Genomic DNA, 23,015 nt, shown 5'->3' on the forward strand with positions numbered 1-23,015 from the left:
TCTGAGGTCGCGTCATCTTTGCAAATTGGCCCATCAGATCCTCCTATGGGCCCAGGGGAAGTTATTGTCGCTCAAGGCGGTATATATTCCGGGGCGTCAGAATGTGGGAGCAGATATTCTGTAGAGAAAAGGGCTGAGGCCCGGGGATTGGAGACTTCATCCCAAAGTGGTGGAGCCGAGGCTGCACCTGTACGCCTTTCCCCTGATATCTATGCTTCCGGGGGTTCTGGAGAGGGTTCGCCGGGAAGGGGCTCGTCTGCTACTAGTAGCCCCTTATTGGCCGACCCGAGTTTGGTTCTCGGACTTGGTGTCTCTGTTGGACGGCGCCCCCTTGGAGATCCCACTCAGGGTGGACCTCCTGTCCCAGAGAGAATTGGTGATTTACATGCTCTGTCGGTTGCTCCTTCATGTCTTGAATTTGCACCTGGTATGGTGAAGGCATTTTTCTACTCCAGGCCGGGTTATATTCCTAAGGTCACACTGAATGTTGGGGGCCCAAAAGTGCTGCAGGCCTTTTTTCCTCCACCCTTTAATACCCCTGACCAGGAACAGCTTAACCTGTTATGTCCAGTCCGGGCTTTAGATGCCCATGTTCACAGAGCTGCCTTGTGGCGTAAATCTGAGCAACTATTTGTTTGTTTTGGTTCACTGAAGAGAGGATGCCCTACATCTAAACAGGTTATGAGTAAATGGATTGTCGAGGCTATTTCATTGGCTTATGAAGCGGCCGGAAAGCCTTCACCTATGGCTGTGCGGGCCCATTCTACTCGGAGTATGGCGGCCTCTATGGCCTTAATTTCGGGAGTTTCCCTTCTTGACGTGTGTAATGCGGCAGGATGGTCCTCTCGGCATACATTTGTCAGGTTTTATGACCTTGACCTGTCCACTCCTGGGGCGAGGTTGCTTGCTTCTTAGTGTGCGCAGGACTTCACACAGAACGGGCATTTGTCACTATGGCGTAGTGGGTATGGGGTTCCCACCGCGTCTCAAACGCAGCTCGAGTTCCCTTGAAAGGGAACGTTTCAGGTTACGTATGTAACCCTGGTTCCCTGATAGGGAACGAGACGCTGCGTTTGCCTGCCATACTTCCTTCTTGCCCTGATCGACTTGCTTCAGGTTTTTCAGAAGCTATCGCGGTCTGATTTCAGGGTTGCTTTATAGTTTCCTGGTCTATGACGTCACCTATGTCGTAGCGGGCTTCCACTGGACTGATTTTACACGTGCTTCACGACGTAATCACGCAGAGCGTTCCCACCACATCTCAAACGCAGCATCACGTTCCCTATCAGGGAACCAGGGTTACATACGTAACCTGAGACGTTTTCTGAATTTAGAAGAACATTAATCAGCAAAATGCGTCTATATGACATGTCGTTAACAGAGGTCACACAATTAATGTCACAAATTTTAACTGAAACTGAATTCAACAGTTTTGAATCTGCCGTGACTTCTGAACTACAACATGCCAGTAGAAGTGATATGAGAGAAGGTGTTTTGAAAATCCTAAAGATTATCTTAGGGCCCAAAATAGATTGGTCTAGAATTACTAGCTGTGTACAAAAGAAAGATGAAACTGTGTGCGAATATCCTGAGAGGTTTTGTCAGTAAGCCGTAACGTACAGTGGAATAGTGGATGACTCTGAAAGTGTGCTTGATGACAAAGGACCACTGATTCGTATCTGGTCAGATGGACTTGTCGCCGAATACTGAAGAGCTTTGCCATTCCTAGATATAGCTTGGTCTAACAGAACTCTCAGAAGTAACTTAGTGTGTATTCACACCAGGAAAGTCCGATAGTTCACCTGCTATGGTCCGGACCAAATACATTTTTTTGGTTTTTTTGTACGGTTCGCTTTCACGCTGCTCTTTTTGCAAGTGAACCAAAATTTGTAAACAAAACCACACGTGTGTCGTGCCGACGCGGTGTCATTGGTTGTTGCGTTAAATCTTACCCAGATACAATAGTGCTATTTTCTAATTGGCTAACAACACCAGAGGAGACGCACTTGATTCCTGCCGGTTCCACAGTGAGAGCGGCGCGGGCAGAGTTTTGGGCGCTGCGGCATATTAAATATATTACTATTACACATAGTTTTTCAGCGTGAGAAATACAATGTGTGGCGGGAGAGCGTGACAAAAGACCGAAACTCATTCATTCATTCATTCCATTCCAATGATGCACACACGACGCGCAGAAAGACGCGCAACAGTATCGTGTGGCCAGACAGCGCGCCGGAATGGAATGTAGTAAGCTACAACAGATCACTTTCCCATAACGCAACTCCGACTACGGAAGCCTGTTAACTCAAAGGCGCAGTGCTTTCTTGCAATTGGGTCGGTTCATGTTCACACCGTAAACGAACCGTACCAGAGTTCGTTTGGAATTGTACCGAGACCACCTCTTCAGCTGGGTCTCGGTTCGGTTGTTTGGTCCGCACCAGAGTTCGATTGCTGTATTAACACCTGCCCAAAAGGTCCGCACCAAGGGGGTAAACGAACTAGAGTTCGATTCAATCGAACCAAACAAGGCAGGTGTGAATACACCCTTAGACAGTTTGGCAGCGTGGGAAAGAGATGCTGATGTTAAAGCCAAAGTGAGAGTAGCAGCAGCAGCTACATTTAGCACAACACCACCAGAAAACAGGTGGTCTAAAAAAGAAGGCAAATGCCACTACTGTGGGAAATTAGGACATTGTGAGAAAGAGTGTAGGAAGAACTTGCAAGATACAAAAAGAAATGCTACGCATAATTCGGCTCCTTCTCAGCCTGAATACAACCCTGAAGTAGTTCCGCAAGTGTCCACTGAAGCTTTAGGACAGCTAGTTCAGGCTCTTCTAAGAGCACAAAAAGTAATTGTTGGGGCTGTGAGTAACTACCTTACCCCTGTAATACATCATAATGACACAATAATTTTTGTGAAAGGTAGCATACAAGAGAAAGAAATTGATTTTTTGCTTGATACAGGTGCAGAGATTACAATAATTCTTACCAAATTGGCTAAAGGTTTAGACATTCCGTACAAGAAAACCAAACTTTCTTTACCTGGCGTAGTGGGTGAAGATTCTGTTTTGTATGCAACCCCGCCCATAGAGGTACAATTTGGCCCAAAAACTCTGACTACAAAACTGCTATGTGCTCCATTAAACACAGGTGGAATTTTAGGCATGGATCTCCTGAGACAAGTACATCTAACTTTAGACATGTCCTCAGAATCTGCTAGCATTCAAATTTCCTCAGTACAAGTTTCTACCAATAATGTAATCCCTCCAGAGTATGCTTTCTTACAGAATCATCCAATTTGGGCAAAAGACAAGGATGATTGTGGTTTGTTGACAGGTGTAGAACCAATAAAATTGACGGGGACTCCACCTTCGGTCACCAAACAATATCCGATCAATAAGGAAGCTATACAGGGGATCAAACCTATTGTAGAAAAGTTGCTGACGCAAGGAGTGCGTTTTAGTTAAAACCAACAGTCCCTGTAACTCACACATTTGACCCATCAAGAAATCCAATGGGACATGGAGACTCACCATAGACTACAGAGTAGCCAATAAACATATTGATAAAATTACCCCCCTAGAGGCAGATCCTTCCACAATTTGTAATGGCTTACCATTAGAGTGTCAGATTTTTCAGTAATTGATATGTCTAATGGATTCTTTTCTGTACCATTGCACTGACAGCCAGCCATGGTTAGCTTTCAGAGTTGACTATGAGAATACCAGTGGACACGTTTGCCACAGGGATTTCAAAACTCCCCAACCATATACCATCAGGCTGTCAGACGAGATTTGTGTGACCCAGAATGTCCGGTAAAACGGTCCACTATGATCCAATATGTCGATGATATTTTGATTGCCTCAACAGATCACGAGGTACATCAAACTGAATTGGCATCATTGTTGGGACTATTTGCATAAAAAAGGACACAAATGCAGCTTTCACAAAGCTCAAATTGCTAAAAAGCAAGTCATATTTCTGGGTCAAACAATTGGTGCAGGAAACAGATCCATTACACAGGATCGAGCAGCTTCAGTCAAAACCATACCTCAACCTAATACCATTAAAACACTCTGCTCATTTTTAGGAACAGCAGGTTACTGTAGACCGTGGATTGAAGAATATGCCTCGATTGCTCAGCCTCTCTATGACTTGTTAAAAGGCCATGGTAAAGATTCAGATACTGTTTGTATGGAAGATCTTCACCTCAAAGCATTCAATGATTTGAAGAGAGCACTATGTCAAGCACCAGCATTAGGAATTGCCCAATCTGATAGACCCTTTGTGCTTTATGTCCATGAACACTTAGGCTTTATGACTGCATGTCTAATGCAAGATCATGGGGGCAGTTTACGCCCAATTCATTACTATTCTGGTAAACTTGACATAGTCGTTCAAGGTATGGGCCCATGCCTTAGAGCAGTGCAGGCAGTTCATCTAGCTCTTCAGGCTTCATTAGCAATGGTGTTAGGTCAGACTGTAAATGTAAAATGCCCTCATGCAGTGTCCGAATTAATGAATCAAGCAAAAGTCACTCCTGTAACCTCCTCCCGTTGGGGAAATTGGTTAGCAACTCTCACAGCTCCGAACATTATTTTACAGTGTGCACCAGTCACAAACCCATCCTCATGTATGATGTCTGCAATGACAGAGTTTGTTAGAGGATGAAGGAGAAATGACTCACGATTGTGTTACGCTTACGTATACCCCTACGAATGAAGTAAAAGAAACTCCCATAGAGAATTCAGAATTTGAGTTGTTTGTTGAAGGTTCAGTTCAAGTCATTGAAGGTAACAGACGAGCTGGTTATGCAGTAACGTCCACCACTGAAGTGGTTGCTTCAGGTCGCCTTCCAGATCATTTTTCAGCTCAAGCTGCAGAACTAGTAGCCTTAACAAGAGCATGGACGCTAGCTTCAGGATCAGTTGCTAATATCTACACATATTCCAGATATGCTTTTGGGGTAATTCATGATTTTGGTGTCATTTGGCAAACCAGACAGTTTCTAACTTCTGCTGGATCCCCCATTAAGCATGCTGAATTAGTGAAAATTCTAATGTTTCCATGAAACTTCCAAAGAAATTAGCAGTGATCAAAGTGAAAGCACATCTCACAACTAATACTACGGAAGCTAAAGGTAATGTTCTTGCTGATATAGCAGCTAAACAGGCTTGTTTCTATGCAACTGTACAAGTGTGTTCAGGTAGTGCAGTGCAGAAGACAATTATGCCTCCTGAATCAATAATTGATCTGTACAAAGACGTTCCTCTTTATGAAGCATGGACATGGTTAGACAAAGGAGCCACAGTGGATTCATCCAGTTGCTGGACCAAAGGGGGAAAGTATGTAGCTCCCGAATCACTGTTGCCATATTTGGCTCAACAAATACACAATTTGGGTCACAGTGGTCCAGCAACGATGAATCACAGGTTCTCAAATCAGTGGTGGAATCCAAAATTCAGAAATGTAGCCACAGAAACAGCCAAGAGGTGTGTTAAATGTCGAGAAAAATAACGATCTACCAGCAGCCACTACACCAGCAGCACATACCCCAGCCCCACCAGGACCATTTCATCACCTGCAAGTTGATTACATATCATTGCCTCGTTGTAAGGGAAAAACTGATGTTTTGGTAGTAATAGATAAGTTCAGATCAAGGTACACACTTCACAGGACAGGTAGTCAAGGAAGTGTCTAGAATTTTGAAGATTAAGTGGAATCTTCACTGCCCATACAGGCCACAAGCATCAGGACAGGTTGAACGATCGAACAGAACAATCAAAACCAGACTAAGCAAAATGCATCAGGAAGGAGTACCATGGGTAGAAGCGCTGCCAGCAGTACTGTGTAGTATGAGAGCATCACCTAACAGAACAGTAGGACTAAGCCCTCATGAGATTATTATTGGACGCCCCATGCAGATGCAAGGTGTGATTGATCTTAGAAATGCTGAAGTACACACTGCCTCAGATGCCCTGAATGCTTACTGTGAAAACCTAACAAAGGCGGTACAGAGTGCCAGAGAGAGAGTTGAGTCATGTTGGTAGACTCCACCAAAAGGTGGACACACAATCATACCAGGTCAATGGGTCATGATAAAGTCATTCAGAAATAAGCCATTAGAACCTAAGTGGCATGGACCACATCAAGTGATGTTGATTACAGCAGCTGCAGTATTGTGTCAGGGAAGGAAAACCTGGACTCACGTATCACACTGTAAAGTTGTTCCCCCACCTTCAGGGATAGGTTAGGACACAGAACTAGTGAGGAGCCCAGAGAAGAACCGAATGCAACATGCTTCGGGGGTCAAACTCTGCGGTGAAGACTCCCTCATAGGCCTTCCCTATCCTAGTCCATCATTACCTCACGGTTCCTTAGGTGTCAAAGGGTTTAAGAAATAGGTAAAGAGGGAACAACAATAGCAGACTCAGAAAAAGTTTACAACCATAGTGTTTGAACAAATACTGCTCTACTGTCTAGCAGACTCGAAAAAGTTCACAATCCTAGTGATTGAACAAAAACTGCTCTCCTGTCTTTTGTTTTCTTTCTTACTCTGTGCAGATACCACTGATGACTGTCCCAAGACGCACTGACCTCGTCATCTGCGTATGAAGCCACAAGAAAACCTCAAGAACACGACTAGACCCACTGCCGAACCAACTGTCACGAAAGGAAAAAAAAAAACCGCAACGCAGAGACTCACATACGAAACCTTCAGTAATCCATCAACATGATCAAGATTGTCGTACCAGTAACATCACAGACACTCTCGCTTCGCACAAGATAATGATCTTACAGAACAGTGGCCTTGGATTACATTCTAACAACGCAAGGAGTGTCTGCACCATCATCGGACCTGAGTGCTGCACCGGGTTAATCGACCCAACAGAGAACTTGAACAAAATCCAACAAGACATTCTTGATCTTTCAGCAAAATTACACCAGATGACTGAAGTTAATTTTTCATGGTTTGGAAACTTGTTAGGTAAACCGTGGATATGAATAAAGGAAATAGCAATTCTGCTGTTGTTTCTTCTACTGGCGTACTATCTATGCGTCCACAGTATCAAGTGTTTCATTCAACAAATGAATCACACCTCTCACAAGAAAATCACAGTTCCTACCAGAAAAGACTAATACCCGTAAGAACGTCACGGACCCTAAAATTGCATGTTAGTTTGTGTGTCAGCATGCAATTGCAGAAAAGCAGACACAGAACACGCGTTATGTGCCTGTAACGATCACAAGTTACAAGAATGAACTTTTAAGTTTTTAAAATTGTATATAATGTGAGAGTTATTAGAACTCTCAAAGGGGGAAATGTAGTGTTACAAATTTATTAAAATGTTTCAGTTTAGGTTCAACAGTATTTTAACTGAGAAAGTTACCATTTTGAGGCATAGGACATTAACCGTTTTGTTACTTCTCATCTGATGTCACAGACCTGCCGGTTCCTGCCTGTCCTGCTCTCTCTATTGTAAGTTAAATTGATCAGAGCACTGAGACTATCACCTTTTGTCTTTATGCACTGCCTGGCCATTAAGCTCTATGATAATGTGAAGGTATCGGTGAAGAGTCTGGTTGATTGGATTAAGATATTTAAATCACCCTGTTATGCTGACGAGATCAGGGCTGTGGAACTTCCGGTAAAGTGCTGATTCCTGTACTTCACATTTACATGCTTTGTTCAGATTGCCTCCTCCCTTTTATGTAAATCCCTCCCCCTTTGGAAGGATTAAAACACTGTGTTTTTAGATATTGAGTTAGACTTGGGTAAGATTTTGGATGAAGCAGACTACAACAAATAAACAATCCTGCTTAAAAGATAAGCCAAGTCTCCTGGTCTTCGCTTCTGAGTTTTTCAACACTTAAGAAGAACAAGGTTTACAACAGTGGCAAATGATTTATAATAGCCTATACATTTAATAATAAAAGTAGGCCTTCCCTAATAATAATAGCCTAATACTACTAATAATTTAATACATTAGAAATGCTAAATACTCTTGATATTGATAGCTGATGCTTGTTTTGACAATATCTCTGGATACACGATATCATGGTCTATTGGCGCAACCATCGCGCATATTTCACACGTATAGTGTGAGCAGTCAAGTCGCAGCTCGATGATCGGACAGTATAGTGTGAGCACATAAAACGCGAGCTTTGGCTTTACATCGCATGCGATCTACTCGTTCAGTGTGAGTAGGTAACCTTGCTGCAATCGCACAGACGTCGCACAGTGTATGCCCACCTTAACTCAACTGCTGGATCCATATGGGCGAAGTCTTCTGTCACAAACTGCTCCGAGACACAAAGGTTGTGTGATCCAAATGCAGTATTTATTGAACAGGGTAATCCAAAGACGTAATCCAGATAACAGGCAAGGGTCATACACAAACAATCCAAACAATAAGATCAGGGCTGAGGCAAAGAGAGAAATCCAAGGGAACAGGCAGAGAATCAAGAGAACCAGGACATGGGAGAAACAAGAAACAAACACGCTCAGATATGCAGTAAGACAACATAAAAGACTTTGCAGATAATGAATGAGAAAACCAGGCTTATATGGGGTGAGTTAAACAAGATAATGAGACACTGTTGAATGTGGTAATGGATGAAGAGTCCGGGCAGTGAGTTATGGGAGATGTAGTTTATGAGGGAATGACAATAGTCTGATGTGGAGTGCCCTCTGGTGGCTCTCAAGGGCACTCCAGCTGGTGATCTAACAGCCGGACTTTGATTTGAAGAGTGTGCAAATATTTTAGCAACAGCGTGAAAGTGAATAGCACATAACAGGCACCAGACCGGTATAAAACATGAATATCTATTGGTACAATATGTGTCACATGACTAAACTTACGTCATCGTTTTTAAATACCTCCGGTTTGACAGTTCACACGAAACTGTCACGAAACACGAAAACTGCGTTTTCAAATTTATCCCCTTTGGAGAGCGTTTTCAAAAAGCTTCGTTTTAAAAACGCTGTCTCAATGTGGACGGAAGGCCAAAACAGAGAGAAAAAGATGCGTTTTCAAACGAAAACGTATTTGGGGCTGTTTACACGACAGTTTTCAGATAAAAACGTAAAACAGAGTTTGGGTGCAATTTGGGTGCCTGAAAATCAACGCAAAGTTTTGAAAACGGTTTCTGTGTAAATAACAAAAACGCAAATCTCTGAATACGATGACGTCATGCATATGAGTATTACTTGTTCTATCATGCATATGAGTATTACTTGTTCTGTCAGTGTTTAATCAGCATAATGGCCTGGCAGCAGAATACAGGGGTTTTCATTCGTTTTTGCGGATCCGTGTAAATGGGTTTCCGTGTAAAAAACCCAAACAAAACATCCATGAAATAAAGCTCAAAGTCTAGTTAACAATGAACTGGCAAATGTCTTGCCAAAGTTCTCTTGTATGATCACAATGCCAAAAAAGATGTAAGCGTCTTTGGTTTTGAATCACAAAAAGTACAATTTACATCTATAATCTACTTCATTTAAATTGACTCAATTAAAGTTAACAGGAAATGAATAACCGATGAGTAACATTAAAATAAATCTCTTTGACCATATTTATCAATAGATACTTGTTAGGAGGAGTCCAAACCTTCTACCACAAAACATTTTCCACTAATTTGTTCCATTTTGTAACAACGTGAGGAGTGGAAACATTAAGAAAAGAAAACCATTATCTCTATTATTTTTTAATGTAGATTTAAAACTTATTCTGCCTACATACGTGTCAGTAGGGTCTGGGAGAGGCATTGTCAAAAACTATTATGTCCTTAAATAAAATCATGACACCATTAGGGATAGCACCAAATACAATGGCACACTGTTTTGGAGTAACAGGAATATTATAGTGAGAAAGTGTCATGGAATGGTGTAATAGTGAAACGAGGACTCAAATGCAGGAACAATGGATATTTTAATAAGAGGTAAAAAATAAAACAAAACTACAAACAAAAACTCCCCATGGGGGAAAACAAGGCAGGCATCTGAAAGCCCGGCTCAATCGGTCCAAAGGAGATTTTCCGATCAGCGTGTGAAGCTCTCTGCGCGTTACCGTCTTTCCGCGTGGCAATGTAATTTGATTAAATGAAATACATTTCCTCATAAGTATTAACTCCTCATTTCATCTGACTCCATAAATGAAAAAGGTTTGGTTACCCCAAGTGAGCGAGTGTTTGACTATTCTTTTAACTCTACGTTAAAACGTTAACATGAAATCTATTTTATAAGTCTATGGATATATTAATACCAGTGATATGAGTGAGTGCTGATTGTTTCGTTTGGTATATTTCAGTGACAAAGCTTCAGTGATGTCCGACTCGACTTGCTCACTCCCGATAAAAAACAACCTGAACTGACTGCGGTGAAGTGGCGTTGTCAAAGTTACCACATGCAGGTACGAGATATTCACAATATTTCGTTTGGTATATTTCAGTGACATTAGCTAGAGTAATGTTAGATTCCTATGTAACCCTCCCCAGCCGGGTACACTCGTTATTACTATCAAAGGAGCCCTGGTATCCCAGCAGTAGTGAAGTGTAATGGCTGGTCCTTCCCCTGAAGAATGGATAGATAGCTACAAGAATACTACAAGAATAATTTGTTATATAGCACGGTGCCTCCAATTAATAAACATATATTCTCATGTGTTTGAGAATAGAAAAAAAAAAACAGGTTGACAACCGAACGTTATAATAAACCCTGAGGTTTATTGAATAATCCCCAAACAAAAAAAAGTGAAACAAATAGTAAGAATATGAAACTACAGAATAATTCACTTTTACACAGTGATGAAATCTTGAATGATTCAGGGAAAACCTACAATGCAATACAAGGTTACCCACATTTAAATAGCGCAACCCTTTAAGTGACCCAAAACTCAGTAGCCTACTTCAGTGACTTAAAATAGTAAGACCAAAAAAACTGTTTCCTCAAATACAAGCGAATTACTCTTATTAATATCAATTTATACTTATTCGAAACTCTGACTCTTAAATGTACTCCTTCGAAACAAAATAACTAAAATGTCCTTAAATGACTCTTGAACTGACTCAGTTGTAATCAAATGACTCTTAAATTCACTCAGTTGTGATCAAATGACTCTTAAATTGACTCAGTAGTAATCAAATGACTCTTAAATTGACTCAGTCGCAATCAAATGACTCTTAAATTGAATCAGTTGTAATCAAATGACTCCTAAATTGACTCAGTATTAATCAAATGACTCTTAACTGATTCGTTTCCCTAAACCGAGTCTTTGATACTCAGTTCCCTCATTACAAATCTTGCTCACACACATGTATCATAAACAGATATGAAACACTCAATACCTCAATTATAAACGTGAGAACCCGCAAACTTAGTCTCTAAACCAGTGCATTTGAAATTGCCGTTTTCCTCCAAACGATTTGATATTCAACAGTTCTCAGTCCAACTGTACTCACTCATCTTGCATGCACACGTGCTCTATAAATCAGTGCTCCGTTAGGCCTTAGTGAATGTCCGCCATGAGCCCCGAACGAGTCCTCCGCTCTCCGTCGACATTTCCGATCCAGTCCACCGCTCGAAATTTCGTAACGAAACTGGTAAAAAAAAAAAAAACAGTTCGAACAGCGCAGAGAGTGATTAGTTTCTGTCCTAATTAATGCTCATCCAAAAAATGATCACGCACTCTTTTCTCCTTCCCCCGATCTTTTTTCTCTCTCTCTCCGGTGATCCCTCTCAATCCCCAGTAGCACAGGCTCTCATTGGCCAAGGGCAGACACATATTTCAACATATATATATATATATTTTTTTTACCAAACTTAACATACACACTTGTTATAAAGCTTATATTGACAAAACTTTTAAACAAACATTTTCTTTTTAGGAAAAAATAAAAATAAATAAATAATACAAATATAAAACTCACAATTTTACCAGTGTGTAGGCCTATTTTCTTTATAGCCCTGAATTTTCAAACAAGCTACACCTATAATGTTAGCTCAACTCGCCCCGACTAGACTCGCTCACTCCCGGGATTAAACAACCTGAACTGACCCGGGTGAAGTGGTGTCTTCTTACTCAATCCTTAAGGAAAAAGGTATCACATGCAGGTACAAGGCCGTAGATATGCACAATGGAAAAACAAACATGATGAGTAGAATTGAGTCGAACTGAACTTGTAATGTAACGTTAATGGAAAACCACCACAATGACGATAGCTCAAATAACGTTAGACTGTAAAAATAAGCATTAGCCCGGTAAGCTTCCTTAGCTCAGGTTATTATGTCAGTGATTACACGTGCTACCAGACAGGCTATTGTAGCGTTGTTAGGACTTCTGTTTTGCTGTCTTGTACAATAGGGGGTCTTGGAGTCATGGTTTGCACACTAGCATAAACGTAGCTTGTAGATTTTACGGTCACTGAATGAACACAAGCAAACGTTAGTTGAAATATGGGCTTTAATTAAATAACAATGCTGGTATCTTCATTTAAATCTGTAAGTTAGCTTTAACTGTGAGATAAGCTGAATATAGCATCTGGTATGATCAGATGTTATAACATTACTTTGTGCATGGCGAACCAGGGTGGAAGAGCCGGCCCTGTCCCAAATGACACACTTCATGTGGACTTTCGTAGCCTGGTTAAAACCAGACCCTTCTTAGTCGTAACTGAGTTAGAACTTGCAGAGCAAATCTAAATTTGCCGGAAGTTCGTCTGGGTTTTCCCAGGCTAGGACTTTCGGTCTTATGGACTTAAATTGCGCGTGCTTGCTGAGTCTGACTCAGTAAGCCGTCCCATTCATCATTTTAACACTCTGAAGTGTGCTCAGCAGTGCCCCCTTTGTACCCTTGAAGCGGTCTTCCGCCAAGCCCGCATGGATGCAGGCTCCACACACTTTAACTACCCTGGAATCCTTGCGGAAGGCCAATCAGACAACGGATGGGAGGAGATTTTGCTCACAGACAATAATGTTAACATGGCTGAGAACAAAATATTTAAGTGTAAGTATCATTACAGTTTTTATAACCTAGATGTACATTTTACCAGTTATTACCTACAGTTTATACAAACATTATGGTCATCGACCAGTGGTTGATGTCTAAAACATAGGCTAATACTATGGCGCTGAATAATACGATCGCATTATGATTCATTAAATAAATAGAACCGAATGTCAGCTCTTTACTGAGTCATATGTAAAGGTAGTATAAATATTTAAACCTGTAAATTCATCTGAAACTCACACACATTTTCATTGTGTTAAAATTGTAATCTTAGTTCAAATGGAACATTATCTATTATTATGTACAGTACATCATTTAAATAAGCATTTATTACATTATTACAATTATTATTACATTAAAATAACTTAACGCATTAAGGACTTTTGACAAGTTATAACGTTTAGCTACAAAGTCAATCACTTTTATTTCCTTACCCTGTCCTTCGTGCATAACACCAGCATTTGTATGCACAAAAAAATCTTGTCCTCTACGACATCGGAGTGCAAAAATGTGATTTCTATGCATGGCAAGCCATCTCGCAAACACAATGGTAAATACAATAACAACAATAGGCAGCATACTTCCCCGAACCTGCAGCTCCTGTCCATAACAGCAACCAGACCGTCTTCCTATTTCCGGCATGACGATCGAGTCTGTCCCAAAAATACCTCTCAATGCACCCTTGTGGATTCGCACCAAGGGCCCTATAAGTCTGCACTACCTGATGTCACCAAAGTGTGGACTCTGAGGAAGTCCACAAGTCCGGAGTGTGCCATTTTGGACAGGGCCCATGTGTCATGTAAGCTGTCTGTATCTAAAATATTTCATTTTGTAATGTTTACATTTTTTTAGTCCCTAGCCCTCTGCCGCAGCTGCTGATATCCAGAGAGAGACCCTACCCAGCATACCTTGCACCTAATTCTGCAAGGTATATTCTTCCCTTATTTTGGTAAAAGGGTAGTTTACTTTTAAATGAAAATTAACCCATGATTTACTCACCTTCAAGCTATCCTAGTGTATACGACTTTCTTCTTTCAGACGAATACAATATGAGTTATACAACAACAAAAACCTGACACTTCCAAGCTTTATTGTAGCAAAGTGTGCTACAACTTTATAATACGCTGATTGAGGCGGCCAAATATGGACGGGATTCCGGTCAGAGAATCAGGGGTCGGAGAATAGATTCTTCGCAAAGATGTATTTATTGAACAGTCTTTGGATGGTCATCTGAACAAGTTATTCTTTGCCAATGATGTCTGTATTAATGGTCTAAAGGAACAATAAAGAAATATAATTAAAATTGTATTCTGAGAATCATTTACACACTGGCATGGTAATAAACAAATACGATAAACATAATACACTGTACCATGGTATGTTACTAATATAAAACACATTGGTTACACAGTTGAGAATACTGCCGATGCTAATACTGATTAGCGGATTTATCTCGCGGCAAATTACGGCCGCTACGGCGCTCCAAACGCGCCGATAACAACCGTAGAACGATCGCGGGACATCAAACACATACATACAATAAACATACATATGCAAATGTACTTACATCAAGGCATAAACGCATTAAACAAACATAAATGAGCGTGAAGAGGTGAACATTCCCCAAGACAGTCTTCCTGTGTGTACCACTATAATCCGTCCGTGTGGCAAACAACTTTGGTTTCTAGGACAGACTTTCGTACATTTATAATGGCAGTGAATTGCAACCATCATTTTGAAGCTCAAAAAAGTACATCCGTCCATCATAAAATAACTCCACATGCCTCTGAGGGGTTAATAAAGGCCTCCTGAAGCGAAGAGTTTGTGAAAGAAAAATATCCATATTTAACATATTACAAAGAAAAATTCTAGCTTACACAGCTAGATTAGCCATACACAGTCTACTTGCATTAAAAGCACAACTTACTCAACTTATGACGTCAGAAGTAGGCCAGTGCGTCATGGCGTAGCGTAAATATCAGTAGATGTCACATTACTCGCATAAGTTGCTCTTTAGAGTAAAATCTATTTGGCCAGAAGCTGGTTATTTTACTTTGTGTGAGAAAAATATTAATATTTAAAACTTTATAAACTCATTGCTTTGCTTCAGAAGGCCTTTATTAACCCCTCAGCGCCGTGTGAAGCACTTTATGATGGATTGATGCATTTTTTTGAGATTCAAACTGATGGTTGCAATCCACTGCCATTATAAAGCTCTGAAGCATTAGGGTGTTTATTAATATAACTCCGATTGTATTCGTCTGAAAGAAGAATTAGAATGATCAGTGCATCACGTGATCAACTGCTAAATTAAAACGTGCTTTCGCGCGTTTGCTGGCGCTGAGCCAGAGAAGGACCCACTCAGTGCTGTCATATATCACAACTATTGAGTGTTTTCAACCACATAATGTTTATTTTAGGTTTCAGACATTTAAATTCACACAAGTACTAGCAAAACAATGATTTTGAGTTTGTAAAATACACACTGATGTCTATGGAAGCGGCAATAATAATCCTTTACATTATAATAAGACGACACGTTTTATTCATATCAGATACACATTGTGTAAGTAGCTTTACATTTGACCCTATTCTTCTCCCAGTTCACCGGCCACTTACTTTCATGCATTTCGTGAGAAGAGGAGGAATTGACGTGTAAATCCAACAGATCCGATTCTCTGAACTGTGAAACAAACTAACATGGCGCCGCCCATCGTGCATACAGCTCAACTAACGCGATCGTTATACAGGTGTTTAAACATCAAAACACATCCACTTGCACATATTTGACAATCGGAGTATCAGTGTTTCATGCTATAGCTAAAACGTTTGTGAATATTTTTAATAAAAAAGGGAAAATGACATAAAAGCAGATCATCATTCATTCAGCACTGTGTTGTGGTTGCGCTGTGTCACGTGACAAGCAATGATGCGTCACCATGGAAACATTAAAGTGACAAGTTCTAAATAACGGTCGCCTTGAAAAACTCACGCTGGGGGGTCAGTTAGAATATTTTAAACTTACGTGTGAAAGGGTTAAGAAAAGCGTGCACATTTAGCCGCTTTAGCCCCAACTTATTTGTTAGGTTCATTCAAGTCAGGTGTTGGAATCCCAGATTTTTTTAGCATCTTTTATGAAACAGCCCTCCGATCTCAAAGTTGAGATAATTCAGCCTGACCGAAATATTTTTTTTTTCTCCACGAAGCACGGCCAGCTACAAAGTAGGGAACCTTTACGGCTTTCCGTGCCTCATCTACCAATGGTCACAGCTTCATTCTACGGTCACTGTCGGGCTTTGCAAAGATCCTCTCTGAAATGCAGATTGTTTTTCCGTAGATACCAGCTAACACAGTACGTTGTGACGACGTCGTCATTTGGTCAGTGCGACATTACTTTATGACAACGTTGTGAGGACGTCGTGGTAAAGTTCCATTTTTAATAATCTTGGCTAACGTTCCAGAAACGTCATGGGCACGTCCTCAAAAGACGTCGCTGGTTTATCCCATGGAGAGCGTTGTGAGGACTTATAAGTAGAGTTTTTGGCTGCCAGCCTGCCACCCATATTGCTTCTGTGTACTGACTCCAATGTGCCGATTTGATTACTCTCTTTCAACAGCGATGACTCGACTTGGGAAACATGCTCTTAATCTCATTCACATCACCACACACAGAGTCCAGCTTTTCTCTCAATCCGCCAATGTGAGAAGTGTTGACCGCACAACCATTGACTCAAGCTTATCAGACCTCATGTTGATGAGCTCAAAGTTTTTTCTTTCCTGATGCCTCTGACAGCCATTTCTCAGAATTCTTTCGTTTCTTATCAGTTGAAAATTTTCTCAAATGTGAAATAGCACTTAACATCCAAATAAGGTGCAGACTGAAATCAAAAAAGTCTGTTTTATTGCTTAAAACCAAATGTGTTGATGGGCCCCCCTAGGTCACAACCAACTGATCTCACGGCAATTTGTAGGCTCTAAGCCTGGTTCAGATTACACAATTTTTTTGTCTGTTACGATAGTCACTGTGTCAGATTACGCGATTTTGACTCCTAAAATCTTGTTGTGTCGTGGACAAGAAACATGTCAGACTACATGTTGCTTCCTGACCAGTCATCGAGAAGGCGAAACTAGTAGCGACTGACTTCCGGAAACGAACGCAAACAAACAATGGATGAAACGGCGAGTTTTGTATTGGCTGTCTTGTGTTCAGAAAAAAAACCCAAAAAGAAAGAAAACCCGACCATGGACACGTTCCTGGATTGCTCGAAGAGGACAGTATGGGCTGTCAATCCTCAAAGAGAACTTGAGGTCAAATATTGTTTTTTTATATAAGTTATATATTTTTACTTTTAGTAAAATTAATATAAATGTTGCTAGCTTGCCACAACGATAACATATTTCAAAAACAGACTGTTAAAAAAAACTTCATTGTTCACAAATGTAATTAAATACTTAGTGTTCAGAAGTAAACATTTTTCGTCATGCAGTCACATGGGGTAATTGAGCCTTGAACTAAAAATATCAGTTCAATGGTTTAATGCCTTTGATTCATAACACCATCATCTATAGGCTTAATCTCAATTTTACAAATCGCAATACCATTTCCTTGGCATAAATTTTTTTGGTAACACTTTATAATATAACAGTAAATGAATAATCATGTACTAATACCTGAATTAATTATAACTTTATTATGAACTAATGATGAGTTAAGACATGTACTAATGAAGAACTAACCTTAACTACAACATGAGTCATATGAATTCCTGCATGAATATACCATCTTAACTACACGTTAGTACATGCTTGTTATTTAATGTATTAATTTACACTTTGGGGTAAACTAAATCAAACATGCTCTAGATTAGAAGAAAGATGTATTAAAAGGGCACAATGTAAAATTGTTCATAAATTTGCTACCAGCAACTGTCACAAACATCTTTGAATGACACTAGATATCTTGCAATATTTACATTTAACCTTACTCATTGAAAACACAACGATGCATTCATCATTAAAAACAATTTAATCTCATTCCGTTTTAAGTGATTCCACTGCTGCCATCAAGAGTGAAATACCTACACTAACATATCCATTAAACAGATCCAATTTTCAAAATTAAAATCAGTGTTAGCACAGATGATGGTTATTTCTGTGGTTATTTTGTGGATTGGTTTACTGTCTTTATATAATAATGCAGTCAGATGTTAGTCTTGTTTTCTTGCCCCTTCAAAATGTGTCCACTTTCCTCCTACCGTTCAGTTCCTTCTCCATCCAAATTCGGGCACAGCACCTCTGCTCTTCCACTTCTTTACAAACCACTGAAGAGCACCAAATGATATTTGATTTAGAAGAGCTGAATATGTATGGAACATGTGTAATTGATAACTTTTAAAAGATGTACTCTTGAAGGGCCAAAACAAGAAATGACATAATGATACATTAACAAGTCATGAATTCATATTACTTTATAAGTAATTAATGGTGAGTTAGTAATTATGTGCCCCCTCAAGTAAAGGCATGACATAATGATGCATTAACAAGCCATTAGTTGATGTTAGTGTATGTGTCACGTTCGTGTCTGTTTTGATCTTCTTTTTTCATTCTTTCCCGCCACTGATTTGTTACCATGCCTACCGTCATTAGTTCATCTTCATCACCTGTGTCCTGTTAATCACCTTCATCTGTATCACCTGGTTATGTTCATCAGTATCTGTATTTAGTTTCCCTCAGTTCATTCAGTCTTCGTCGGTTGTTAGTCATTCTTAGATGTGTTTAGTGTGAGTGCTCCTGCCCATCAACCTGCCTGTCTGTAACTGTGAGTGTTATTTGAGTAAACTGTTTGAATTGGAGCTTTTGACTTTGAGTCATTCTTTAAACCTCACAAATCCGTGACAGTATGGTTAGTTAATAATGAATTAATTATGATGTGCCTCCTCAAGTAAAGTCATGACACAATGATGCACTTACAAATCATTATCAAGCTGCTGTGCGCATGTGTGACAAAGATCTCAATAATTCTGACTAAAATACATTTTGCTTGAAAAATTAATATGCAAAATTTTTAACACCAGAAATATCTTCTAAATATAATCATTTATCTTTAGGATGTTATATAAGTTGCGGTGAACTTATAGCTCATAAAACAATTTTTACTTGTAAAATCATTAAAAAAAATTGAACAGAAATAGCCTAGTTCAGGGAAGATTTTTTAAAAGAAACCTAAAGCATTCTCTAAAGCTAAAATAACCTAAAGACCTCCTCTCACACATTAAAACCCAACAGAAACATTTTGAATTGAATATCATTTTCACTTCAAACTAACACAGCATTAAAAGAAAGATGTTAGGGTATAATAATTCAAAATTATAATCTGACACAATTGATGTCAGAGGAGTGCATGCAAGTGTGTTCCAGAATTATGAGCACAGTGTATATTGTGACAGATGGAGAGCTGAAACACAATAAGCAGCAACAGCTGGAGGATAGAACAAGCAGGTTAGGGTGACAGAGCTGGAGAACGTGTGTGTACATAATTGTGTTTCGTCAAAAAACATCAGGTTGAGACATGCATGATGTGGACAGCAGCATGTGAATGTGTTTAAGTCAATCTCACATATTTGAGTCACTAAGATCTGGGGAATACATCTCACTGTCCTTCTCTCAAATCATCTGAGTGAGAGTACAAAAGGGCAGACAGCTGCATTCCCTCCTTTGAGACTTTGAAAAAAGAGAATGCGAGAGAGAGCCAGGCAGCTGAGAATATAATAAGTAAAATGGTGAAATGGTCCATTTTCCCCATTTATGTGACGTTTGGACCCAAATAAGTGTCTGATTGATGGGGCACTTTATCTGTATCTGTCCTTTAAACTCTTAGTTTCTTTACAGCTGAAGGAACCAGTGACTTAAAGTGCTGCAGTTTAATCAGAACACTGATTTGGGCCACAAAGAGCCCCCTGTGGAACAAGAGAGAGGATCTGAAATGGGATAAATCATGTTAGACTGACCACCTGGTTTTGCTTTAGAAGAGGTCTGGACAGACTGTGGCATTAGAGGTGGTTTAATGAGGATATGGGTACTGTCAGAGCCTAATCATCAGGAGCTTAAATAAAATAAGTGTTCTCTCAGAGCAGTTTAATGTCTATTGGGTCATATAACTGAATAAACTGCAGTGGTATTTTCATTGCTTTGATATAGTACAAACACAGTTGAGCAAGTATTCATTCTAAGCTTTTGATTTTTAACAAATTTTGGGTCCAATCTAATTCGTACCATCATTTATTCTCAGTTATAGTTTTCAGTCACATGCTATCCTTAAATTATCATCACTGAAAATGATTATCACACACACTTTTTCAGCTCCGAGATGAGCTTATCATTGAGGCACAGCCTATTAGTTGTGTAATTATCTCTAATCCTATTGTGGTGCAGACTTGTCCCTATTCCAATTGACTTTTCAATTTCTAGCATATTAACCACATCTCCTTTGCTGCAGACTGCATCTTTAGTTTTTGTCACTCAGACTAAATGTTGCTGAAGCAAAGGATGGGCACCTGCCTTTTTTATATCTTTACTCAGACCTGTATCTATTTAATTCTCATGCCTTGTTTTGGTTCATGTTTCATGTCAGTCATGTTTCATGTCTTGTCATGTGATTCCCTGTGTTAGACTTAGACTTAGACTTATCTTTATTAATCCTTTTAGGAAGACTCCCGCAAGGAAATTGAAAATTCCAGCAGCAGTTTTAGCAAAGGAAAAAGAGAGTAGCAGAGAAAAGGAGAGAATACAATACAACAGTGCAATAATAATAATAACATTAATCAGAATATCAACAACCATAAATTATTTTAAAAATTGTCAATGTTAGGTCCACTGTTATAGTGATATAGAGACCAGGTATAATGTAAGTCCAGGGGCCTCATGTATCAACACTGCGTACGCACAAAAACACGGCGTACGTCAGCTTTCACGTTCACGGCCAGATGTACTAACAGTGAAATTAACGCGAGAATGTGCGTTCCTCCACGCCGATCTCATGTCTGGCGTACGTACATTTCTCATAGTTTTTGTCCGTTGGCGACTCATAGAGGCAATAAAGTGAAGTGGCAAACATTACACTACGAATTGTTCTATCGCACCACCAGCTGTCAGATATTGCTTATAATTTGTAATTGATCAATTATTTGACATATTATTGTCACACAAGTCTTATTAAAATATTTTATTAATTATGCAATTAAGTAAGAACATATATAAAGCATGTGCAAATTGATACAACCCGTCTAACAATGGCAGCGTTGGCTTTATTAGAGGACATTTTCAATGGACGAATACGGAGAGAACGAGTTTTTAGGGACCACAATGATTTTCTGGCCCACGATGATGACTGGCTTATCAGCCGTTTCAGATTTCCACGGCCTATACTCTTGGAACTCTGCGCTGAGTTGGGTCCGAATTTGGAAAGAGAGACAGTGAGGAGCCACGCATTGCCCGTTCCTTTACAGGTGCTTACTACACTTGGTTTCCTGGCAACTGGTTCTTTCCAAAGAGAACTGGCAGACCGCTCAGGAATAAGCCAGTCGTGTTTGAGCCGTGCAATGCCAGCTGTATGGGACGGGATCATCCGCTTGTCTACCAGGTATATAACGTTCCCATACGATGCAGGTGACCAGCCAAACATTAAAGCGCAATTTGCTGCGATAGCCGGTTTTCCTAATGTAATCGGAGCGATCGACTGCACACATATTGCTATAAAGGCGCCATCTGAAGAAGAATTTGTATATGTGAATCGGAAACATTTTCATTCAATAAATGTGCAGATTATATGTGATGCACAAATGCGCCTAACAAATATTGTGGCAAGGTGGCCTGGGGCAACCCATGATTCATATATCCTTACAAATAGCATGGTTGGGATGAGACTCCAAGCTGGCAGGGTGCGCGATGGGTGGCTACTTGGTAAGTTATGCATTTAAATGTATGGTTCTATCTAAAAGTTTAATTTTTGTGTGTTATTATTCAACTGCCCATCAGGAGACAGTGGTTATCCACTAAAGACGTGGCTGTTAACCCCCCTCACCAACCCACAAACTGACCGAGAGCGCAGATACAATGATGCCCATTCTCGCACTCGGTCAGTTGTGGAGCGGGCGATTGGGCAGCTGAAATGTCGGTGGCGCTGCCTTGACAGGACCGGGGGGATGCTGTTATACCGCCCTGACAAGGTTTGCCACATCATACTGGCCTGTGGAGTGCTGCACAATGTCGCGCACAGGCATGGCATACCCCTTGGTGAGGTGGCAGCACTGCCAGATGACTCTGACCCAGGACCAGTATATGTGCAGCACAATCAACAAGCCATTCAGGCCCGTCAACGTGTAATTGCGACAATATAAATGGTACTCAGACACAAAGTTCATTTTTTCACCAATTCCTTTAATGAATGGCTTATTTCTGTGAGTGCGTCAGTGACATTTTTCAGGTGACTGTTAATTTCTCCAATGGCCCTAACAATTTGCTGTTGTGACTCCAGAACAGCATGCGTCAAGACGCGGCCAGATGGACGGGCTTCAGCACTGGGGGGAGCATTAGAGACACCGGAGACGCTGGACTGAATGGGCTCTGGCGGTGCAGACTCTGGTGGTGCGGACTCTGAGTGCGTGCCAGAGGACGTTCCTGCTGTTGTTCCTGCGGTTCCTAAGTCCAAATAAACACAGCCACATGTTAACAGTAATTTGAATCGGTTCCTTATTAATGGGTACACGCATTTGCAATAAAAGCAGTGGATACGAAAAATCTCTGGTGTACTTTTTGCTACATTGCATGCATTTTAAAATTAAAATGGTGGCTGGTAGGCTATATGTATCAAAGTTAAGGAAATACATTTTACATTAGTTACCTTGCTGGCAGTCCTGCAGTATATCCGAGTCTCCCACATCAACGGATACGATTCCAGAGATTAACGTGTCTCCTACAATAGAGGCAACTCTCTGATCAAAGGGTGAAAGT

General features: G+C 40.4%; 1 long non-coding RNA gene across 1 annotated transcript; it reads right to left on the reverse strand.

Annotated features, from left to right (window-relative positions):
- Positions 1 to 8,323: 8,323 nt before the first annotated feature.
- LOC143736624 (uncharacterized) lies at positions 8,324 to 14,676 on the reverse strand. Its single transcript, XR_013203511.1, has 3 exons — positions 14,575 to 14,676; positions 14,007 to 14,279; positions 8,324 to 11,598 (listed from the first exon to the last, which is right to left on the reverse strand). It is a non-coding gene; the product is annotated as an uncharacterized LOC143736624 (long non-coding RNA).
- Between the last annotated feature and the right edge of the window lie 8,339 nt (positions 14,677 to 23,015).

The sequence above is a fragment of the Siphateles boraxobius genome, unplaced genomic scaffold (assembly GCF_051911475.1).
Source record: "Siphateles boraxobius isolate OS27281-9 unplaced genomic scaffold, OSU_SipBor_1 130, whole genome shotgun sequence".
In the NCBI taxonomy this organism is placed as follows: domain Eukaryota; kingdom Metazoa; phylum Chordata; class Actinopteri; order Cypriniformes; family Leuciscidae; genus Siphateles; species Siphateles boraxobius.